This window comes from Dasypus novemcinctus, chromosome 10 (genome assembly GCF_030445035.2).
Source record: "Dasypus novemcinctus isolate mDasNov1 chromosome 10, mDasNov1.1.hap2, whole genome shotgun sequence".
NCBI classification, from domain to species: Eukaryota; Metazoa; Chordata; class Mammalia; order Cingulata; family Dasypodidae; genus Dasypus; species Dasypus novemcinctus.
Genome location: NC_080682.1, coordinates 86436791 through 86456069, shown reverse-complemented (window position 1 = coordinate 86456069; position 19279 = coordinate 86436791). Strand labels below are relative to the sequence as shown.

General features: G+C 37.7%; 1 protein-coding gene across 4 annotated transcripts in view; it reads right to left on the bottom strand.

Annotated features, from left to right (window-relative positions):
* The window catches only part of STK33 (serine/threonine kinase 33), a 240177-nt gene that overhangs the window by 30947 nt on the left and 189951 nt on the right, over window positions 1-19279 (bottom strand). The gene's annotated exons all lie outside the window — the stretch shown is intronic.

Sequence of the window (19279 nt, the reverse complement as noted above, 5' to 3'; positions counted from 1 at the left end):
GTTTGGATAATTGAAAATATTCTTACATTTTTTAGTAATACATTCCCCCAATGTAGTAATAAGTCACACGGAAAAATTACAATTATTGAATAAATAGCAAAACATCTTTTGCCCTATGGATCACACTCCCTATACTGCAATGGCTCAGAACTCTTGAATACAGTCACTATAATATGTTAAAGTTTAGAGGGGAAATATTCAGTTTTGAAAGAACAATGTGGCATGCTTGTACAAATGACACCATACAAGGCAATTCCCTAGAATCCAATCCCTTCTACTGCTGTTCTGAGAAAACTGATAAGGAGACTGAGAAAATAAAAGAAGTTGCCCATAGTCTAGTGGCTCAACACTAAGGGCAAGCCTGTAAAATATCAAAATGTCTAGGAAAAAAACCACAAATTTTGCTGATTGGTCAAGTGCTATGTCCAAGAATACAGATGTCTGATTTGAAATTCCTTAGCTAACTAGAAAATTTAGGCATAATGTGATCATTTAATTATAGCTGATTCAGTGTACTGTTCTCAGTCAAGATATAACTATATCATACCAAAATTGATGATAGGATATTCAGTATATACTTCTCAAATATAATACTCCATTTAATATGCTAAAAATATATATAAATTCAGCTTGAATGGCCCCTGCTAGTCAATATATTCCTTCTATATTTTTGTGCATAACTCAGACTGTTAGAGAAAGTTTGAACACAAAGTATAGATCACATTTAGATTAAAATGAAGTTCAAGTATGGGTGGAGCTAGAGTGATTTTAAATTAATTTTGTATGTGGTTGGGATTGCTGCATTAAGCATCAGTTACACAGAAAACTATGAGATAGGGAACTCTAAGGGTAGACATCTGAGAACACTGTTGAGGATTTGTTGAGTTTAATATATTCATGATTAAGGACACAGGCATATATTAAGTATGGAATGGTAATAACTAAATGAGGAACATTAGGCAATTAATTCCTTGTGGTTCTCTTAAGTAGATTACTTTTCAAGCATCATTCCTGTGCCTTACCCTGGTTGCAGGCATCCATCTCCACTCCCTTATACTCCTAGAATGCCACAAGACATTATCAACTTAAACTCAAGGAAAGCACAGATGTAGTCTCAGAGACAGCAACTATAAAAGAGTTAAAATCAGCTAAATGAGCTCTTGTCTGAATGAGTTCTGATCTCCAGAGCTCTACCAACAACACCTTCTTGATGCTTATGAGCCACAGAACCTCTATTACAATTTCCCAGCTCTATCCTAACCTCCAACTTTCTTTATCGTATAATCACTGTTATTCAGGATCCTGGAATGCTAGTGTCCAAAACTTTGCCTCAGCTTGATTCTTTCACTATTTGGATGTAGAAATCATTAATTCTGTCCACTCAACATTTCTTCTTTCTAGGCACATAGTAGAAATTCACTTCTCTATCCCCTTTGGGATTAAACCCGATAATGTGGGTTGCTTTTGCCAGTGAAATGTGATTGGAAATGGTATGTATCACTTCTGGGTGAAAGCATTAAGAGACAATGTCAATTCATAATGTTCCCATTTTCCTGCCAAGTATGGAAGCACAAAGATAAACGCATCACTTTGTCTGGGTACCTGAATGGGGACAAAGTGAAACAGTGCCTTTCCCCTCTCTTCCCAGTCAGTCTGCAATGGAAAGTACTGAGAGCACTGAGATTTGGGGATCATTTGTTACCACAGCATAATCTAGCCCATCTTGATACAGATAACAAATTACATGTTTACAGCCTATAAGTCATCATCATTAAGCTTTAAAAAGAGTGATCTCAACATATAACCATCATGTCCAACAAAACTGTAATTACTATAGAACATGTGCAATCAATACAACTGTGCAAAAACAAACCACTATGCATCTGCTAGTCAGTTCATGCACTGACAGCAAAGCATATAGTTGTGTTGCCTCCATGTCTCCCAGTGATAAAACCACAACTTTCATAAAAATTGATATCCAAAAGAGAGAACTAGGCAATGACAATGAAAGGGCAGCAAAGAAATGAAAAGTAATATTGCTGGAATTGATTCAAGTCAAAAGTGAATGGAATTATAAAAGAAATGCTGACCATGGGAATGTTGGCACTAACACTGTACTGTTCAGGGAAATCTAGCTATGCAGTCAAAGCAACTTAGTGAAGATGAACTTATTAACATAAGTGAGGAAGGAGGTTGTGATGAAGAGGTGAAGATGTCCCAGAGAAAATGATGCTGGCAAAAACTTCACATGAAAGAACTTTCTGACATTAAAAGAATTAAGGATAAATGTTGGGAGCTGATCCAAACTTAGAAAGCAGTATGACTATTTGCTAAGGCACAGAAAAGATGTTCACTATATATTTTAAGTTATATAATAATAAGAAGGCAAGGATATTCAAACTACTCTTGATAAGTCTTTTATAAAGAAAATATCTTAATTCTCAATGTTTCTAATGTTTTAAATTACAGTGTATTAAATACATATCATTTTTTCCTTTTTCCCTCTTTCCCTACATATTTAAAAACAACAGTAAGGGAGTTTTTAATGTCTTGACAAAAAAAATTATTTTTAAAGAAAACTACTGGGAAAGATGGTGGAGTAGGAAGCTCTAAGATTCAGTCCTTCCACCAAAATAACTACTAATGAGGCAGGAACTGTCTGAAACTATTCTGAAAATCCAGAGGTCAGCAGAGCACAGTATAGCATGCAGGGAAGAGCAAGAGGAAGGAGGCTGATTATGGTAAAAAACTGTAAATTGCTCTCTCCATGGGGTGGTTTGCAGTGCCCATTCCCACTCTCATGGCAGGCAGCTGCGTGGTCCAGTCCCTGGCTAACTGCTGGTGACAGAAAGGGACATAAAAATCCTTTTCCTTAAGAAAAAGGGGGTGGACATAGCCAATTCCTGACCATGGCTTTTAATTAGCAAATTTGAATTGCTAGATCCTGGCTCTGAGAGTGACTATAGTTTAAACTCATCCAGACAAAGGTGGTGGTAGCCACTGTTTTCAACCGTCCCTGGACAGGTGGTGGAGATTTAATGATGTGGGGCTTCCTCAGGGCTGTGGGGGGAAGTTAACTGAAAGGCTACCTTTGCTGGACAGGGCAGGAAAGCTCAGCTTTGGGGAACTGTCAGAGAAATTTTTGGCATCCTTCCTGACTCCCCTCAACAGGGCACATGGGAGCCCTTTCATGGCTTCCAGGCCCTATTTTGGCCGGGAAAGTTTTCCCTGGGTGACCTTCCTCCCAGAATTTGCCCTCCAGGCAAAATCAAGGGAAGCCAATGAAAGGAATGTAAATTACTACAAAGGTGGACCATCTGGAACAAAGGCCTGCCAGCTTCAGATACCTAGAAGAAGGTTTGTTCCTTGGGAAACAGGAGACCAAACTCCTATAAACAGAGGAACTCCAAAATAACTAATAAGCAAAGTTCCAGGAAAAGACACACATCCAGTAAGACGGGAAACCTTTCACAGTACATTCACCATGGGCAGACCATCCCGAAAGGAGCACTGAAGTTCAAAAAAATCTCTGTCTTATCACCTGCTGGTAACAAAACAAGGAAACAAACACCACTGTAATAAATCCCACAGTTAACATTTTAAAATATTAAAATGTACGTGTGGAACAAAAGAGTACAAGACAAACAAAGAAAGAGGAAATGATGGCCCATCCAAAGGAAAAGGACAAAAATACAGAAAACACCAAAGAAGAAGACATTTTTTTTTTTATTAATTTTTTAATTTTTTATTGACTTTGTAATAATATTACATTAAAAATATATATGTGAGGTCCCATTCAACCCCACCCCCCCACCCCCCCTCTCCCCCCCCCCCAACAACACTCGTTCCCATCATCATGACACATCCATTGGATTTGGTAAGTACATCTTTGGGCACCTCTGCACCTCATATACATTGGTTCACATCATGGCCCATACTCTCCTCTATTCCATCATGTAGGCCCTGTGAGGATTTACAATGTCCGGTGATTACCTCTGAAGCACCATCCAGGGCAGCTCCATGTCCCGAAGACACCTCCACCTCTCATCTCTTCCTGCCTTTCCCCATACCCTTTGTCCATTATGTCCACTTTTCCCAATCCAATGCCACCTCTTCTATGTGGACACTGGATTGGTTGTGTCCATTGCACCTTTATGTCAAGAGGAGGCTCAGATTCCACCTGGATGCTGGATGCAATCCTCCCATTTTCAGTTGTAATCACTCTAGGCTCCATGGTGTGGTGGTTGTCCTTCTTCACCTCCATCTTAGCTGAGTGTGGTAAGTCCAATAAATCAGATTGTAGGTGCTGGAGTCTGTTGAGGCTCAGGATCTGGCTATCACATTGTCAGTCCAGAGATTCAAATCTCCTAAATATATCTTAAACCCCAACATTAACTGCACCTCCAGCACATTAGCATGAAAGTCTTATGAAGGGAGATCCCATCTGAGTCCAGATTCATCACACATAAACACCATTTCCAAAGAGGGGCCATCTGCCCTGGTAGTTAACCCCATCGGCCATGACCATAACTCCCATGGGTCTCTTTAGCCCTCAAAGGAACCAATATCTGGGGGTTGTATCTGCTTTATCTGTCTCTCTGACTCTGCTCAGTTGTGCATGAGGGCAAACCTTCTGCCAGCCTCCAGACTCTTTTTTAGAAACTCGTAGCCATATAAACTCATTTCTCCTTTCCATTTCCCCCTTACTTTAGGTCAAACAGCATTTTAAAGTCATGGTATTTTATGTAGACATGGATAAGGAAGAAGACATTAAAAGACAATGTCAATTCATTGTTTTCCCAAACAATGCCTTTAAAAATGATCTTAAGAATGCAGAAGGATTATTCCATTGTATGTATATACCACATTTTGTTTATCCATTCATCTGTTGATGGGCATTGGGGTTGATTCCAACTTCTGGCAACAGTGAATAATGTCACCATGAACATAGGTGTCTATGTATCTATTTGTGTCCTTGTCTTTCAGTTCTTCTGGGTATATACCCAGCAGTGGGATTGCTGGGTCAAATGGCAAATCTATAGCTAGATTTTTGAGAAACCACCAAACTGTCCTCCAGAATGGCTGGATCCTTTTGCATTCCCACCAGCATTGGATGAGTGTTTCCATTCCTTCACATTCTCTCCAACACTTATAGTCTTCTGTGTTTTTGATAACTGCCAGTCTTAAGGGAGTAAGATGGTATCTCATTGTAGTTTTGATTTGCATTTCACTAATGGAAGAAGCTGTAGCATTCATCTGGAGAAAGTGGCCCCAGTAGTTGCTGAGGGCAGGGAGAGGGAAGAAGAGATGAGATGTGGGAGCATTTTTGGGACTTGTAGTTGTCCTAAATGATACTGCAAGGACAGATCCTGGACATTATATATCCTGCCACAGCCCACTGAATGTACTGGGGAGAGTGTAAACTACAATGTAAACTATAATCCATGCATTATAGCAGTGCTGCAAAATGTATTCACCAAATGCAATGAATGCACCACAATGATGAAAGAAATTTTTGATGTGGGAGGAGTGGGGGGTGGGTCTGGGGTATGAGTGAACCTCTTATATTTTTTTGTGATCTATGTATCTTAAAAAAAAAGACAATTCAATACAAAAATTTTTAAAAAGAATGCAGAAGGAGATGAGAGAAAGTATAGAGAAACAACTATGGGCTATTAGGAAAACAATGAATGAACAATATGAGAGACTAAGTAAGGAGAAATTTTAAGAAGGAACCAAATAGAACTACTAGAATTGAAGACCACATAACAAATGTAAAATGCCGAAGAGGGTTTCAAGAGCAGAATGGAGTTGGCAGAAGAAAGAATCAATGCACTTGAAGACAATTCACTTGAAATCAATCACATTAAGGAATAGAAAGAAAAAAGAAATACTAAAAGGATATACAGCTTTTAAATACAGAAAAAAGCTATGGGATATCATCAAGCACACCAATAAACGCATTATGAGAGTACCAGAAGGAGAAGAAAGAAAGAAAGGGGTAAAAGGAATTAAAGAATAATGACTGAAAATATCCAAAACTTAGCAAAAGATGTGAATATGCACATCCAAGAAGCTAAGCAAAAGGTGCACATTCTAGACCAAACAGGGTAAACATGAAGAAAAATACACCCTGCCATATGTTGATTACACAGTATATGACAAGGAGAGAGTTTTGAAAGCTACAAGAGAAAAGCAACCTATTAAATATGAAGGAGTTAATAAGATAAAGTTCTAATTTATCATCAGAAGCAATGGAGGCAAGAAGGCAGTCAGTTGAAATGCTTAAAGTGCTGAAGGAAAACAACTGCCAGCCAAGAATTTTAACCCAGCAAGACTTTATTTCAAAAATGAGGGAAAAAATAAAAATGAAAACAAGCAAAACAACTACAACAACAAAAAACACAAAAGTAATAAACACACACACACAAAGAAAAAGATGAGGGAGAAATTCAGTCATTCTTAGATAAACAAGAGCTGAGAGAGTACATCACAGCTAGACCAGCCCTACAAGCAATGCTAAAGGGAATTCTTCAGACTTGAAGGAAAGAACACTAGACAGTGGTTCAAAGCAGCATGAAGAAATAAAGACCTGGTAAAGGTGATAAAGGTAACCCTCTGAGTAATTATAAATGCCAGTATTATTGTATTGTATTGTTTGGTATGTAACTCCATTTCTTATTTCCTACAGGTACTAACATGAAAATGCATAAAAAGTAATGATAAATCTAGGTTTTCAGATATACAATGTAGAAAGATATAAATGGTAACAAGTACAAAAAATGGTGGGGGGATGGAGGGTTAGGGGACAAGTATATGTGTTTGCTATTGTTATTGTTATTGTTAACATTGTTAAATATTTAGGATGTTAAATTTTAACCCCACGGTAACCATAGAGAAAAGAGATGAAAAATATATTTGGATAGAAATGAGAAGGTACTCAATATGGTTCAACACAAAAAGACATAAATTAAAAAGTAGGCTTTAACATAGTGAGGGACAAAAAGTTTAAGACTTGCAAAGACTAAAGAGCCAAATGGCAAAAAAAAAAGCCCTGCATCATCCATGGTGACTTTCAATGTAAGTGGATTAACCTTCCAGTCAAAAGGCAAAGATTGGCAGAATGGATAAAAAGCATGACCCAACTCTATGCTGTCTGCAACAGACTCACCTTAAAGTCAAAGATATTAGTAAGGTGACATTGAGAGGATAGAAAAAATATATACCATGCTAGCAGTAACCAAAGACAGCTGGGGTTGCTATACTAGTATCAGATAAATAGACTATGTAAAAAAACTATTACAAGAGACAAAGATGGGCATACATACTGATAAAGTGGAGAATTCAACAAAAAGATGTAACAATTATAAATACATACGCACATAAAGCAGAATCCTAAATATATGAAGCAAATACTGACAGATTTGAAGGGAGAAACTGAGAGTTCTACATTAATAGTAGGAGACTTTAACGCATCACTCTCAATAATGGAAAGAACATCTAGTCAGAAGATCAATAAGGAAATATGGGACTTCAAAGATAGAGTAAACCAACTCGACCTAACAGACATATACAGAACACTGCATACAACAAAAACTGAATACACTTTCTTCTCAAGTATACATGGATCATTCTCCATGACAGATCATGTTTCGGGGCAAAACAAGTCTCAATAAATTAAAAAATATTGAAACCATACAATGTGTATTCTCTGACCACAGTGCAAAGTAGTTAGAAATCAATAACAGAGGGAGAAAGGGAAAATTCACAATTACATGGAAATTAAACAACATATTCTTAAACAACTAATGAGTTAAAGAGGAAATCACAAGCAAAATTAGGAAATATCTTGAGGCAAATACATTAGTCAGTCAAAGGGGTGCTGATGCATAATACCAGAAATTGGTTGGTCTTTATAAAGGGCATTTATTTGGGGTAGGAGCTTACAGTTACCAGGTCATAAAGCATAAGTTACTTCCCTCACCAAAGTCTATTTTCATGTGTTGGAGCAAGATTGCTGCTGATGCCTGTGAGGGTTCAGGATTCCTGGGTTCCTCCCTTCCTCATGCTTCTTTTTCCTGGGCCCAGGGATTCTCTTTCTGAGGCTTGCTTTTGTTTCCTCTGTGAACTTACTTCCCAGGACTCCAGCTTAAGGCTTCAGCATCAAACTCCAACATCAAAACTCCAACATCAAAATCCTTCAACTCTGTCCTTTGCCATGCCCTTTATCTGTGAGTCCTCACCCACCAAGAGGTGGGGACTCAACACCCTAATCATAACTCAATCATGCCCAAATACAGATAAGATTACAAACATAATCCAATATCTATTTTTGGAATTCATAACCGTATCAAACTGCTACACTCCACCCTCTGAATTCCAAAAAGACATTACAATATTTGAAAAAACCTTAAATCAATAACAATACAAGTACTAAATCATATCACAAACAATTTAAAGAAATACAGTTTGTCTTGGGGCAAAGTTCTGTCTGCTACAGACCTCTGAAACTTACAAAACAATTTATCTGTTTCCAATACAAAAAATGGACAGACATAGGATAAACATTTTCATTACAATAACGAGAAAGTGGGAGGGAAACATGAGTCACAGGTCCTCTACAGTTTAGTAAACATGAAGGGCATCCTTCATTCAATTTCAGTCTGAGAGTCATTCTTAAGATGATGGTTTCTTCTTCTTGGGGCCATAGGGGGACCCACCCTTTCCACAGTCTTGCCCAATGTCCATTTTCTTGGTTCCACCCTCATCAAGCATCTGGGTGTTGACCAAGCTCCAGATCTCTCCCTCCAAGAGTACTGGGGTGACTGCCACACCTCACTCAATCTTTGGGTTACATTCTTAACTTCCCTAGTACAGTGATGTGAAGACAACATTCCCCTAACTTTTGGCATACAGGCTCAACCCTCTCAGAGCAATGAGTTGACCACCTGGCCTTCCCTAACCTTTGGCATACAGGCTCAACTGTCTCAGAGAAACAAGTTGACCACCAGCCTTCCCTAACCTTTGGGGGACAGGTCCACCCCACTCAGACCTTTGGGGTGCTGACCTTAACTACCTTAATCCTTGGGGAATGTGCTCCACCCTTTCTGCACCCTGGGGGCAGCAAAACTCTCCCAGAACATCAAACAGGAACATCCACCCTCTTCAACTGCTGGAGTAAATTCACCCTTTCTGTACACATGGGTGGAGTTCCTCCCTTGGCCCAAGGTGAAGTCTTAATTCCAGATCTCAGCTTCCGTGATTTTCCTCCTAAAGCTCTTTCTCCATCAATCTCTCCTTTCCATGTCCTTTTTATTCCAGGCAGACAGTGGTTTTGCTCATACAGCTCTCTCAAAAACCTTGTTGGTTTAGCATGCAGAAAGCAGGGGTACAAGCCATCAGACAGTAAGACTTTCCACAAGTCTTTCCTAGATAACTGCAGGTTCAATCTTGATTTACCATTCTAAGTTTAGTTAAGTCCTCCAAAGAGGCACTTTTATCTGGGAGCTTAATTTCCAGAGGCTTACAATTTCCAGAATCAGTTTCTGTTTTCTTTGAGTCCAACAGTTCAGTCCTCAGCATATCTCTCCCATCTAGCATTTTGCTAGAAACTGCAAACAGAAGCCAAGCTGCATTCTCCAGGTTTACTTTGGAAATTTCTTCAGCTAAATGCCCAGGCTCACCATTTTCAAATTCTGCCTTCCATAAAACACTAGGAGTTAATCTTGCTAAGTTCTCTGCTCTTTAAAACACAGATCGCCTTTCCTCCAGTTCCAATAATAGTTTTATCATTTACTTCTAAGCATCATATTAGCATCCATATTGTTATCAACAGTCTCTTCAAAGCAATCTAGGCCTTTTCCATCAAGCATCTCACAATTCCTCCAAAAAACATCCCTTATCCATTTATAAAACTGTTCCAGCATTTCAGTAATTGCAAAAGCACTACCCCACTCCTGGTGCCAAGTTCTGTATTAGTCAGTCAAAGGGGTACTGATGTATAATACGAAAAATCGGTTGGTCCTTATAAAGGTATTTATTTGGAGTATGTGCTTACAGTTACCAGGCCATAAAGCGTAAGTTGCTTCCCTCACCAAAGCCTATTTTCATGTGTTGGAGCAAGATGGCTGCCAATGTCTGTGAGGGTTCAGGTTTTCCTGGGTTCCTCCCTTTCTCAGCTTTCTTTTTCTGGGGCTCAGGGATTCTCTCTTCCTGAAGCTTGCTTCTGTTTCCTCTGTGTACTTACTTCTCAGGGCTCCAGCTTAAGGCTTCAGCATCAAACTTCAACATCGAAACGCCAGCATCTAAATCCTTCAACTCTGTTCTTTGCCATGCCATTTATCTGTGAGTTCCTACCCACCAAGGGGTGGGGACTCAACACCCTAATCATAACTCAATCATGCCCAGGTACAGATAAGATTACAAATAATCCAATATCTATTTTTGGAATTCATAACCATATCAAACTGCTACAGCAAATGAAAATGAAAATGCAACATACCAAAACTTATGGGATGCAGCAAAGGCAGTGCTGACAGGCAAACATATAGCTCTAAATGCTCACATAAAAAAAGAAGACTTCAAATCAGAGACCTACCCTCAAAAGGATGAGCTAGAAAAAGAGCAAAGTAAACCCAAACAAGCAGAAGGAAAGCAATAAAAAAGATTAGAACATATGTAAATGAAAGAGAAAACAACAAATCAATAGAGAGAATCAACAAAACCAAAAGTTCTTTCCTGAAAAGATCAACAAAATCTACAAGCCTTTAGTTAGATTGAAAAAGAAAAAAAAAAAGAGGATACAAATAACTAAAATCAGAAATGAAAAGGGGGGCATTACTACCCACTCAACTGAAATTAAAAAGACTGGAAGTGGATACTGTGAACAACTTTCTGCCAATATACTATATATTCTAGATAAACAAGACAAATTCTTAGGAACACAAAAACTACCTAAACTGACTTCGTAATAAATAGAATATCAAAACAAACCAATACTAGTAAACAGGTTGAATTAGTAATCAAAAACCTCCCAACAAAGAAATAGCCAAGACCAGATGATTTCACAGGGGAATTCTACCAAACATTCCAAGAAGACTTACCTCCAATTCTGCTCAAACTCTTCCAAAACACAGAAGACGAGGGAACACACCCTAACTCATTCTACAATGCCAACACCACCCTCATATAAATAAATATACCACAAGAAAACTACAGACCAATATCTCTTATGAATATTGATGCAAAAATCCTCAACAAAATACTAGCAAACCAAATCCAACAGCATATTAAAAGAAATACACAGGATGGGATCAGATGGGATGTATCCCTGACATGCAGGTTGGTGCAACATAAGAAAATCAACTAATGTAATGGATCACATTAACAGAATGAAGGAAAAAAACACATTATCATCTCAACTGATGCATAAAAGGTTTTGGCAAAATAGAGCATCTTTTACAGACAAAAAAACAGTTTGAAAACTAGGAATAGAAGGAATCTTTCTCAACATGATAAATGGCAAATATGAAGAGCTGACAGCTAACATCCTACTTAACGTGGAGGGATTGAAGGCTTTCCCTCGAAGATCAGAAACAAGACAAGGATGCTCACTGTCACTCCTGTTATTCAACTGGAAGTTCTTGCCAGAGAAATTAGGAAAGAAAAGGAAATAAAAGCCATCTAAATTCGAAGCTATTTGCAGGTAGTATGATCCTATATCCAGAAAACCCTGAAAAATCCACAATAAAGTTCCTAGAGCTAATGAATTCACCAAACTGGCAGAGTACAATATCAGCACCCAAACTCAGTAGTATTTCTATACAGAAGCAATGAACAATCTGAAGAACAAATCAAGAAAAAGAAATCCCATTCACAATAGCAACCAACAGACTCAAATATCTAGGAATAAATTATCCAAGGATGTAGAGGACTGGTATGCAGAAAACTACAAAGCATTGCTAAAAGAAATTAAAGACCAAAATAAACGGAAGGATAGTTCATTTCCATGGATTGGAAGACTAAATATCATTAAGAGCTCCTACCCAAAGCAATTTATACATTCAATGCAATCTAAATAAAAATTTGAACAACTTTCTTTGCAGAAATGGAAAACCCAGTCATCGAATTTATATGGAAGAGTAAGGGGCCTTGAATTGCTAAAGCCATTGAAAAAGAAGAATTAAGTTGGAAGACTCACAATCCCCGGTCTTAAAATGTATTACAAAGCTACAGTAATCAAAAAGAACATGTAGATGAATGGAATAAAATTGACAGCTCAGAAATCAACCCTTATATTTGTGACCAACTAAGTTTTAACAAGGTGGAAGAGACTACTCAGTTGGGAAAGAATACTTTCTTCAAAAAATGGTGCTGGGAAAACTGGCTCTCCATTTGCACAAAAAAGGAGGACCCCTACCTCACACCATACACAAAAATTAATTCAAAATGGATCAAAGACCTAAATATAAGAGCTAGAACTATGAAAATCCTAGAAGAAAACATAAAGAAGCATCTTAAGGACCTTATGTTAGGCAATGGTTTCTTACACTTTACACCCATAGTATAAGAAACAAAGAAAAAAACAGAGAAATGGGACTTCATCAAAATAAAAATTTGGTCCTCAAAGGACTTCAATCATGAAAGTAAAAAGACATCTTACAGAATGTGAGAAAAGAGTTGGCAAACACATATCTGATAAAGGATCAATATCCAGTACATATAAAAAAATCTTTCAACTTAACAACAAAAAGCCAAACAGCCAATTAAAAATTGGGCAAAAGATTTAAATAGACATCTTTCCAAAGAAGATATACAAATGGCCAGAAAACACATGAAATGATGCTTAACATTATTACCTGTTAGGTAAAAGCAAATCAAAACCACAATGAGAAACCATGTCACAACCACTAGAATGGTTATTATTGGGGTTGGAGAAAGTTTGGAGAAATAGGAACACTCATTCATTGTTGGTAGCAATGTAAAATGGTGCAGCCGCTGCAGAAGACATTTGTCAGTTCCCAATAAACCAAAGTATAGAACTAGCATAGTATAGAACTAGTAGTCCCACTACTAGATACATATCCAGAAGTATTGAAAGTAGAGCTCAAAAAGATATTTGCACACCGATGTTCACATCAGCATGATTCACAATTGCCAAAAGATGGAAGGGACCCAAGTGTCTCTCAACTGATGAATGGATAAATTAATGTGGTATAAATACAGCAGATTATTCAGCTGTAAAAAAGAAGTCCTGATACATGTGACAGCATGGATGAGCTTTGAAGACATCATGTTGAATGAAATAAGCCAGACCCAAAGGACAAATATTATATGATCTCACTGATATGAAACAATTAGAATAAGCAAACTCCTACAGTCATAATCTAGAATACAAGTTACCAAGGGACAGTGTGGGGTAAGGAATGGGAAGTGAAGGCTTAAAATATATGATGTTCCTGTTTGGAATGATGGAAATGTTTTGGTAATGGATGGCAGTGGCGGTAGCACAATATTGTAAAAGTAATTACCAGCATTGAGATATATATCTGAATACGATTAAAAGGGGAAATACCAGATTGTATATATAGTAACAAAATACAATTAAAAAAAAATTCCACAGAACTACACTACACAAACAGTGAACTCTAAGTTAAACCATGGACTTTGATTAATAGTACAATTATAAAAATGTGCTGTCATCAATTGAAACAAATGTTCCACACGAATGCAAGGTGTTGGTGGTTGGGTGGTATTTGGGAATCCTGTATTTTATACATGATTTTTCTGTAAAATCACAACTTCTATAATAAAGGGGAAATTTTTTAGGTGCATAGAAAAACTGTAATTATTCCAATTATTAAGAATACGTTGCATGTTGCACAGTTTCAGTTTGTACGGACATTTTTATGGCCCCGTACCAGTGTGCAAATCAAGAAGTGGCTATATTATCTTGAATTTGCATTTTTGAGGACTATTTCAAATGCTGTGTTCACATACACATATGGCAAGAGCTTGGCAGCTGACACTCCTATCTACCGAAAGTAGAATAACTTGGATTCAAAGTAATGACATTTTTCATTCAAAAGAGATTGTAGAGAAGAGCCTCTGCAAAGGACTAGCAGTATTAACTCCACAATATACTCAATTGTTTGGAAATTTTAACTCTTTTTATTCTATATTCACTTGTAACATCAAATAGGGCTATAAACAGTGGTATCAATCCCAGACTTTCCCCCTTGCCCAAAGCCCAGCCAGTATTCTATCTACTTCTTGCTTAGTAGAAGGCAGAGGAGGAACTGCACCAGATGCTTGGAGTTACCAATGAATAAGTGGCCCCGGGCCATGTGTTATGAGCCTTCTAGTTTAACAGAAATCATAAAATAAACCAATAAACAAAAATGGGTGAAATTTTTAGGGAAGACACTGGAGATGTGTATGTCACTTGTCCATCAGAATACTAACCTCTAAACACCCTTTATTGGCTGCTTTCAAGCAATCAGGCACTGAACTTATCAACTACTAAGCAGCAAATGGCAAGAATGCAGCAGTATTAGACTGATAAGCTGAAGCTATTCCAAGTAGAGACCCAGCCTTTTGGTTAAGGATAATAAATTTCCACTTATATAACAGCTGAAACTATTAATTTTATTTTGAAAAACTTTTGCAATGAACACGCAAGAGGAATGGCATTGGTCAAATATTAGGACTTGTTCCTAGTCCTTTAGTGGCCAAGTCCCACAAATGGAGTGCCTATCATACTTGTTCATCTAACAAGATTTGCCTTTTCAAAGGCAGTGTCTGTCATTGTTTTGCACACAATAAATATTTAATAAGTAATAGGTTTTTTAATGCATGACATGTATTAGCTGGAGTAAGATTGTATGAAAGAAAACCAACCAACATAAAAGGAAACAGTCTTTATTTTATAGTCATAACTCTCTATTTTTGTAAACTAGAAATCTTCATTTTATAGTATTCTTTTTTAAATCTCCATGTATTATTTTTTTACTTTTTATTTTTAAAGAAGCTTTAGAGTACATAAATGTTACATTAAAATACAGGGGGATTTCCATATACCCCACCCCCTCCACTCCCCCACTTTTCCCCATTAATAATATCTTTCATTAGTGTGGTACATTTGCTACAATTGATGAACACATATTGAAGCATTTCTACTAACTATGGTCTATAGTTTACATTATAATTTATACTTTGCACCAAACAATTTCACAGATTTGACAAAATGTATAATGGCCTGCACTGTCATTGCAAGGTCATGCAGAACAATTCCAATGTTCCCAAAATGCCCCATTTTACACCTTCTTCTTTCTCCCTCCCCTCAGAACTTCTGGTGGCCACTACCTCTATATCAGGGTTACAAGTTCTTCCATCACTGAAATAATAATAAATATACTTTAGTCCATAGTTTCATTCCCCCCTTATGTTTGTTCATTCCTCAGTCTGAGTATTTTGGGATGGTGATGCTCACTCTGTTTCTATTTGAGAGAAACTGCCTTGCTTGCAGTTGTAGATACTCTCAAGATGATCAGATGCCTAGACATCAGCAAAAAATTAAAAGCCATAACAAGAAAAGGGAAGATATGGCTCAATCAAAGGAACAAATTATAACTTCAGGAGAGACACAGGATTTGAAGCAACTAATCAAAGAACTTCAAACAAATCTCCTAAATCAAATCAAGGAGGTGAAGAAAAATATGCATAAAGAGATAAAACATATTAAGAATACAATGTTATGGTATAAAGAAAAATTTGAAAGTATAAAAAGAAGCATAGAAATTATGGGGATAAAAGGCCAAATAGTACCGATTTAAAATATACTAGTGGCATACAAGAGCAGATTTGAACAGGCAGAAGAAAGAATCAGTGAACTAGAAGGCAGGAAAATGAAAATCATAGAATCAGAAAAACAGATAGAAAAAGAATAGAAAATACTGAGCAGTGTCTCAGGGATCTAAGTGACAGCAGAAAATACTCAAACATATGTATCATGGGCATGTCAGAAGGCGAAGAGAAAGGAAAAGAGGCAGAAAGAATGTTTGAGGAAAAAATGGATGAAAATTTCCCAACTCTTATGAAAGACATAAATACCAATAGCCAAGAAGAACAATATACCCCAAACAGAATAAATCTTAATAGACCTACTTTAAGACACATACTAATCAGAATGTCAAATGCCAAAGATAAAGAATTATGAAAGCAGCAAGAGAAAAGCAACTATTCACATACAGGGATCCTCAATAAGATTAGGTGTCAATTTCTCATCATAAAACATGAAGGCAAGAAGGCAGTGGTATGACATATTTAAGATACTAAAAGAGAAAAACTGCCAGCCCAAAATTCTTTATGTGGCAAAAGTATTCCTTCAAAAATAATATAGTTTGAAATAGTTACAGATAAACAGAAACTGAGAAAGTTAGTCAACAAAAGGCCTGCCTACAAAAATTACTAAAGGGAGTTCTGCAAGTTGGGGAAAATAAAGGAGAGAGTGGCTTGGAGTAGTGTGAAGAAATGAAAATTATCAGTAAGGTTAACTAAAAGGGTAAATGCAAAACCCAATAGTACTGAATCGTCAATATAAAACTCAACTCATTACTTTCTGTGAGTCAGTGTAAAACTGAAAAAGAAAAAGGCATAGTTCCTGATAATGGAAGTGGTAAAGTGGGACAAAAATAACATAAAGAAGGGAAACAGAGAAACGGACTTGGCCCAGTGGTTAGGGCGTCCGTCTACCACATGGGAGGTCCGGGGTTCAAACCCCGGGCCTCCTTGACCCGTGTGGAGCTGGCCCATGCGTAGTGCTGATGCACGCAAGGAGTGCCGTGCCACGCAGGGGTTTCCCCCGCGTAGGGGAGCCCCACGTGCAAGGAGTGCGCCTGTAAGAAAAGCCGCCCAGCACGAAAGAAAGTTGCAGCCTGCCCAGGAATGGCACTGCCCACACTTCCCATGCCGCTGACAACAACAGAAGCGGACAAAGAAACGATGCAGCAAATAGACACAGAGAACAGACAACCGGGGGAGGGGGGATAATTAAATAAATAAATCTTTTTTTTAAAAAAAAGAAGGGAAACAGTGGGCTTTGGGAACAGAGAACATGTAGGCTATAGAAGCTAAGTCGGCATCTTCTCAAATTAGAAGGTTAAAGAGGTAGGATGTATAATATAAACCCCAGGGCAAGCACAAAGAAAGTATTTTAAAAATATATAGAAAATGTACAGAAACAGAAATGAGAAAGGGCTCAGATACATCACAAAAGATCAACTCTACAGAAAAGGAGGTTGCAATAAAGAGAGACAAAAAAAGATACAACATATAAAAACCAAAGGACAAAATGGCTGAAGTAAGTTGCACATGGGTCAAGGAGGCCCGGGGTTTGAACCGCGGACCTCCATGTGGTAGACGGACACCCTAACCACTGGGCCAAGTCCGCTTCCAGCCCTAATCATTTTTAACAGCTCCTGTATTATAATATATAGTACTTCTTTTAACCTTTATGACTATCTTGATATTTATTTATCCACATGAAAAATCTTTTGATGAGTATTTGCTTGGTATGTCTTTTTTCTGTTCTTTAATGCTAATCTTTCAGTGTTTTTATGTTTTACGAGTGCCTATTGTGAGCCATATATAGATTTAAAAACTCATCTGTAAATCTCTATATTTTGAAAATAATCTAGATGCAATTATTTGGATTACTGCTATATTTTAGCTTACTTGTATGTATTGTTTATCTTGTTTCTTTTTCTTTCACTTTTTTCCTCTGCTGACTCCATTATACTGTATTGTTTTCATTTACCCATTTTCCTACAATTCGTTACATTTTCTTTCCTTTTAAAAAATTGTTACCTTTAAAATTTTGAAATGCATATTTACATTAATAAAGTTAAATGCAACCAGAATTTCATCAATTCAAATAATCACAAATAATGAACAAACATTTAGAAATTTAGTCTTATCAGTCTTGGTTCATCTTCCAAATAATGTGATCTGATAGTTCCATTTTTGTTTATGGTGTTGTGCTGCTGCTGCTGCTGCTGTTGTTGTTTTTAAAGATTTATTATTTATTCATTTCTCTCCCTTTCCTCCCCTCCCCCAGTTGCTCTGCTCTGTGTCCACTCGCTGCGCACTTTTCTGTGATGGCTTCTATCCTTATCAGCAGCACTGAGAATCTGTGTTTCTTTTTGTTGCGTCATCTTGTTCAGTCAGCTCTCCGTGTGTGCGGTGCCATTCTTGGGCAGGCTGTACTTTCTTTCACACTCTCTTATGGGCTCTCCTTATGGGGTGCATTCCTTGTGCATGGGGCTCCCCTAAGTGGGGGACACTCTTGCATGGCGGGGGACACCCTTGCATGGCCGGGCACTCCTTGTACGCATCAGCACTGCACATGGGCCAGCTCCACATGGGTCAAGGAGGCCCGGAGTTTGAACCATGGACCTTCCATGTGGTAGGCGAATGCCCTATCCATTGGGCCAAGTCCGCTTCCCTGTTGTTGTTCTATAACTTGCCTCCTCTCTTAATCATATATAGGAAATCCACCCCACCCCACTCATGCACTCACACATTTTCCCACATAGTTCTTCAAATTTTCTTCATATTTCATTCTTCACTTTCTGCACCCTCCTCCTTCTTTATGGGATCAATTCTCTTTTTTCTAAAGACCATCCTTTAAGATTTATTTTTGTGTGTCATTATGAGTGGTGGATTCTCCAGTGTTTGCCCCAAAATGTCATCAATTTGTTCTTACCCTGCGTATTAGTCAGGGTTCTCTAGGGAAACAGAACTGACAGGAGATTTCTGTAAATATTACGAGATTTTATAAAAATTATCTCACATGACTCTGGGAATGCACAAGTTCAAATTCCATAGAATATACTGCAAGATGGGAACCCTGATGAAGGTTTTTGATGAATTCCCCGGGAGAAGCTTGCTGGCTGAAATACAGACGGAAATTCTCTCTTTTTGCTGAAATCATCACTTCTCCTTTCAAAGCCTTCAAATGATTGGATGAGATGTCTCTCATTGTAGATGGCAATCTCCTCAATTGATTGTAGATGTGATCACCCATAGTTGCAATCAACTTAAATGATGATTTAAGCCCATGAAATGTCCTCATAGTAACAATCACACCAGAGCTTGCTTAACCAAACAACTGGACACTATCACCTGGCCAAGCTGACACATGAACATAACCATCACAGTGTATAAGAATATTCATTCATGAATTATAGCAAATGTATGATACTTAAACAAGGTGTTAATA